This window comes from Triticum dicoccoides, chromosome 6B (assembly GCF_002162155.2).
Source record: "Triticum dicoccoides isolate Atlit2015 ecotype Zavitan chromosome 6B, WEW_v2.0, whole genome shotgun sequence".
NCBI lineage: Eukaryota > Viridiplantae > Streptophyta > Magnoliopsida > Poales > Poaceae > Triticum > Triticum dicoccoides.
In genome coordinates, this window is record NC_041391.1 from 20,759,812 (window position 1) to 20,766,632 (window position 6,821).

Below are 6,821 nucleotides of genomic sequence, written 5' to 3' on the forward strand. Positions count from 1 at the left end.
CACCCACCACGCCTGGATTGGCGACATTCTCGGCGCCCTCACGCCGGTCGCCATCGTGGAATATATCGACCTTTGGCGATGCCTCAGCCGCATGACCCTCAACGACCATCCCGACATCCTATGGTGGCGGTGGACAGACAATGGCACATACTCCGCTAAATCTTGCTACGCCGCCCTCTTCCATGGGTCAGTCTGCGCTACCCATTGGCAGCTGACTTGGCGAACCTGGGCTCCCCTCCGGATCAAGTTCTCCGCATGGCTTGCGCTTCAAGACCATTGCTGGACGTCGGCCCGCCTTGCTCGCCATGGCCTGCCGCATCACCCACTTTGCTTATTCTGCAACCAAGGCATCGAATCGATGAAGCACCTGCTGGTTGCCTGCCCCGTCTCGCGGCAAATTTGGCATGACCTACTAGCCTGGTGCTACCCCAGTGCCACTGCGCCATTGCCGACTGACAACTTCCAGGACTAGACACCTGATGTTTTTATATTTATAGATTACAAATACTCATATGTACCATCCATATTGCACTTGTATCACCATCTCTTCGCCGAACTAGTGCACCTATACAATTTACCATTGTATTGGGTGTGTTGGGGACACAAGAGACTCTTTGCTATTTGGTTGCAGGGTTGCTTGAGAGAGACCATCTTCATCCTATGCTTGCTACGGATTGATAAACCTTAGGTCATCCACTTGAGGGAAATTTGCTACTGTCCTACAAACCTCTGCACTTGGAGGCCCAACAACGTCTACAAGGAGAAGGTTGTGTAGTAGACATCAAGCTCTTTTCTGGCGCCGTTGCCGGGGAGGTGAGTGCTTGAAGGTATATCTTTAGATCTTGCAATAGAATATTTTTGTTTCGTATTTTAATCACTGGTTTAATCTATAAAAGAAAACTACAAAAAAATGGAGTTGAGTTTGTCTCATACGCTTCATCTTTTTAATATCTTTCGTGAGAATGATGGTAAGGAAAATTGTGCTCAAGTGCTAGAAGAAGAAATCTATAAAATGTTTGGCACTAAATCTTTGAATGATGAGCATGATTGCAATGTTATTAGTATGAACTCTTTGAATACCCATGATTCTAATGATATGCAAAGCCACAATCTTGGGGATGCTATGTTTGATGAATATGATATTTTTTGTCCCCCAAGTATTGATGAGCAATTTTTTTATGATGAAAGCATGCCTCCTATTTATGATGATTATTGTGATGATACGTATGCTATAAAGAATAATGATAACCATGAAACTTGTCATCATGATTTTAGTTTTCAATTGGATTATGCCTCACATGATAATTATTTTGTTGAGTTTGCTCCCACTATTATTCATGAGAAGAAATTTGCTTATGTGGAGAGTAGTAAAATTTCTATGCAAGTAGGTCATGAAAAGAATGCTTTAGGTGCTGGTTATATTGTTGAATTCATTCATGATGCTACTGAAAATTATTATGAGAGAGGAACATTAGCTTCTGGAATTGCAATAATATCAAGTTTCCTCTCTATGTGCTTAAAATTTTGAAGATATGCTTGTTTTGCCTTCCTATGCTAGTTGATTATTGTTCCCATAAGTTGTTTGCTCACAAAATCCCTATGTATAGGAAGTGGGTTAGACTTAAATGTGCTAGTCATATTCTTCATGATGCTCTCTTTATGTCTCAATCCTTATCTTTTATATGAGCGTCATTGAAATCATCATGCCTAGCTAGGGGCGTTAAACGATAGCGCTTGCTGGGAGGCAACCCAATTTTATTTTTGTCCTTTGATTTTGTTCCTGTTTAGTAATAAATAATTCATCTAGCCTCTGGTTATATGTGGTTTTATGTTTTAATTTGTGTTTGTGCCAAGTAGAACCTTTGGGAAGACTTGGGTGAAGTCTATATGATCTTGCCATAAAAAAACAGAAACTTTAGCATTCACGAGATTAGCTGCCAGTTTCTTTACTGGGGAGTGCTTTTAGGTTGATTCTTTCTGCAGATGATTAATAGACAAATTCCTCAGGTCCACCAATTTATTTCAGAATTTTTGGAGTTCCATAAGTATACGTTTGATACAGATTACTACAGATTGTTCAGTTTTTGACAAATTCTGTTTTCTATGTGTTGTTTGCTTATTTTGATGAATCTATGAGTAGTATCGGAGGGTATGAACCATAGAGAAGTTGGAATACAGTCGATATAACACCAATAAAAATAAAGAATGAGTTAATTACAGTACCTTAAAGTGGTGGTTTGTTTTCTTGTACTAACGGAGCTCATGAGATTTTCTGTTGAGTTTTGTGCTGTGAAGTTTTCAAGTTTTGGGTAAAGATTCGATGGACTATGGAATAAGGAGTGGCAAGAGCCTAAACTTGGGGATGCCCAAGGCACCCCAAGGTAATATTCAAGGACAACCAAGAGCCTAAGCTTGGGGATGCCCCGGAGGGCATCCCCTCTTTCGTCTTCGTTCATTGGTAACTTTACTTGGAGCTATATTTTTATTCACCACATGATATGTGTTTTGCTTGGAGCGTCATTTTATTTTGTTACTATTTTCTTTCTGTTATTTATAATAATATTTTGCATCTACATATTCAATAAAAATGTCAAGGATAGCCTTTACCATGCTTATTTTGCAAGTATACATGTTGCTGTTTCAAAACAGAAAGTTTACCATTGTTGCAAAAATTTCCTAGAAATGTCAGAGAATGATATAATATTGAATATTTTTGCATAATGAGCTCTGATAAATCTTATACAGTGTAGTATTTTTCTCATGGATAGGAGTATTAAATGTGCAGAGGCATTTAGTATGCAATGTTGAATTATAATTCTAGTGATTTGTTACAGTAGAAAATGATAAGGTTTTGCATTGGTTTATACTAGCTTATCTTACGAGTTTTTGTTGAGTTTTGTGTGGATGAAGTTTTTAAGATTTAGGAAAACCGTGATATGAGAGGAATTAAGGAGACACAAAAGCTCAAGCTTGGGGATTCCCAAGGCACCCCAAGATAATATTTCAAGAAGTCTCAAGCATCTAAGCTTGGGGATGCCCCGGTAGGCATCCCACCTTCTTCAACAATTATTGGTTAGTATCGATTGAACCTAAGTTTTCGCTTTTTCAAATGATGTGTGCTATCCTTGAAATGTCATTTTGTTTTGTTTTGCTTGTTGTTTGAATAAAATACCAAGATCTGAAATTCTTAAATGTTAGAGAGTCTTCACATAGCTACATAATTATTTAACTACTCATTGATCTTCACTTATATCTTTTTGGAGTAGTTTGTCATTTACTCGTGTGCTTCACTTATATCCTATGAGTAAATGGTTGAATGATTTGAATATCATAAATCTGAAATTATATATATACTCGAACAATTCATGAAATAATATTGAAGGAAGAGAGATTTCACATATAAATATACTATCTTAGACATCTTATATGATTGTGAGCCCCATTAATTATTTTCAAACCTGAGAAAATTAGTTGAAATTGGACAAGGAAGACAACATAATGAGTTATGCTTGGGTATATTTGTATAGAAGTTATATTGTTATAGATCCTCCAACATGTGGTGCTTGCTATTTAGAATCCTTTGCTAGTCTAAATATCTGTACTAAGAGGGAATACTACTTGTGCATCCAAATTCCTTGAACCAAGTTTCTTCCATGAGTGTCCATCATATCTACCTATATGCGGTATTTACTTGCCGTTCCAAGTGAATTTGCATGTGCCAAACTCTAAACCTTCAAATAATAATATGTTTTGTATGCCCGAATCGCTCATGTAGTGACTAGGGGCTGTCAGTATCTTCCATGCTAGGTGGGTTATTCTCATGATGAGTGGATTCCGCTCATCATTCACGAGAAAAATGGCTGCTAACTAGGATGCCTAGTCCCATGATCAAAAGATCAAAATCAAATCAAAATAATTGCAAACAAAAACTCCCCTAGGATTGATGTTAGTTGGAGGCACCCGTTGTTTCACGCAAGCCATGGATTGATGATTGTTGGTGGAGGGGGAGTAAAAACTTTACCATTCTGTTTGGGAACCGCCTATAATGTATGTAGTATGGAAGATATTGGGAAGTCTTGGTTGTTATGTTGACAACGAAAGCATACCTCTCAAAATTATTTATCTCTATTTCAAAATCGAGCTCTGGCACCTCTGCAAATCCCTGCTTACCTCTAGGGGCTATCAGTATCTTCCATGCTAGGTGGGTTATTCTCACGATGAGTAGACTCCGCTCATCATTCACGAGAAAATGGCTGGTAACTGGGATGCCCGGTCCCATGATCAAAAGATCAAAATCAAATCAAAATAATTGCAAACAAAAACTCCCCCAGGATTGATGTTAGTTGGAGGCACCCGTTGTTTCGGGCAAGACATGGATTGATGATAGTTGGTGGTGGGGGGGTAAAAACTTTACCATTCTGTTTGGGAACCGCCTATAATGTATGTAGTATGGAAGATATTGGGAACTCTTGGTTGTTATGTTGACAATGAAAGCATACCTCTCAAAATTATTTATCTCTATTTCAAAATCGAGCTCTGGCACCTCTGCAAATCCATGCTTCCCTCTGCGAAGGGCCTATCTTTTACTTTTATGCAAGAGTCAGTAGTATTCCTTCTCATTCCAACCTACTATTTAGTTGGCAAGCATCATGTGATGGGGAAAGATCTAAGCATATATGGCCATTCAAATATATTTGATCATGAATTATTATTGTTGACAATTATCTATTTTATAAATAAGTTGGGAGGCGAAACACTAAGCCCCTATCTTTCTCTATGTTCGATGGATGCTATTTGTTCTACACATATGGTTTAAGTGGTAGCAATCATGGAAGACTATATGATAGTTGAGTATGTGGGATTTGATGAATCAAAGCTCTAACATAGACCCTTCCTGATAATAAGATGAATTGCAATTGTTTGATGACTGAGAAAGTAGTTTGCTAGTTTTCAAGAAAGTTTATGGTCTATGCTTTAACATGTGAATAGCTTGTTACTTGATCATGAAAAGTTTTATGATATGAGCTACTCTTATGACACATAATGATGCTAGAAAAGGTGATTGAAATTATCAATGATCAAACTTGTGCACCTGCTAGCATTCACACTTTATTATTACTTTTATCATTTACCTACTCGAGGACGGGCAGGAATTAAGCTTGGGGATGCTGATACGTCTCCAACGTATCTATAATTTATGAAGTATTCATGCTATTATATTATCCATCTAGGATGTTTTATATGCATTTATATGCTATTTTATATGATTTTTGGGACTAACGTATTAACCTAGAGCTAAGTGCCACTTTTTGTTTTTTTCCTTGTTTTTGAGTTTTATAGAAAAGTATTACCAAACTGAGTCCAATTGACGTGCCAATTTTTAACGAATTTTTATGGACCAAAAGAAGCCCCTGGAGTGCAAGAGTTGGGCCAGAAGAGTCCCGGGCTGCCCACGAGGGTGGCGGCCATGCCCACCCCCCTAGGGCGCGCCCCCCTGCCTCGTGGACAGCCCGAAGACCCCCTGACGTGAAACCTATGCCAAAAAATCCTATAATACTGAAACCTCCGAGGAACACAATAGATCGGGAGTTCCGTCGCCACAAGCCTCTTTAGCCACCAAAAAGCAATCGGGACCCTATTCTCGCACCCTGCCGGAGGGGTGATCCCTCACCGGTGGCCATCTTCATCATCCCGACGCTCTCCATGACAAGGAGGGAGTAGTTCACCCTTGGGGCTGAGGGTATGTACCAGTAGCTATGTGTTTGATCTCTCTCTCTCTCTCTCTCGTGTTCTTGATTTGGCACGATCTTGATGTATCGCGAGCTTTTCTATTGTAGTTGGATCTTATGATGTTTCTCCCCCTCTACTCTCTTGTAATGGATTGAGTTTTCCCTTTGAAGTTATCTTATCGGATTGAGTCTTTAAAGATTTGAGAACACTTGATGTATGTCTTGCATGTGCTTATCTGTGGTGACAATGGGATATTCACGTGATTTACTTGATGTATGTTTTGGTGATCAACTTGCGGGTTCCGTGACCTTGGGAATCTATGCATAGTGGTTGGCACACGTTTTCGTCTTGACTCTCCGGTAGAAACTTTGGGGCACTCTTTGAAGTACTTTGTGTTGGTTGAATAAATAAATTTGAGATTGTGTGATGCATATTGTATAATCATGCCCACGGATACTTGAGGTGACAACGGAGTATCTAGGTGACATTAGGGTTTTGGTTGATTTGTGTCTTAAGGTGTTATTCTAGTACGAACTCTATGATAGATCGAACGGAAAGAATAGCTTCATGTTATTTTACTACGGACTCTTGAATAGATAGATCTGAAAGGATAACTTTGAGGTGGTTTCATACCCTACCATAATCTCTTTGTTTGTTCTCCGCTATTAGTGGCTTTGGAGTGACTCTTTGTTGCATGTTGAGGGATATTTATATGATATAGTTATGTTATTATCGTTGAGAGAACTTGCACTAGTGAAAGTATGAACCTTAGGCCTTGTTTCCTACCATTGCAATACTGTTTACGCTCACTTTTAATGCTTGCTACATTGCTGTTTTTATATTTTCAGATTACAAATACTCATATCTACCATCCATATTGCACTTGTATCACCATCTCTTCGCCGAACTAGTCCACCTATACAATTTACCATTGTACTGGGTGTGTTGGGGACACAAGAGACTCTTTGCTAATTGGTTGTAGGGTTGCTTGAGAGAGACCATCTTCATCCTACACCTCCTACGGATTGATAAACTTTAGGTCATCCACTTGAGGGAAATTTGCTACTGTCCTACAAACCTCTGCACTTGGA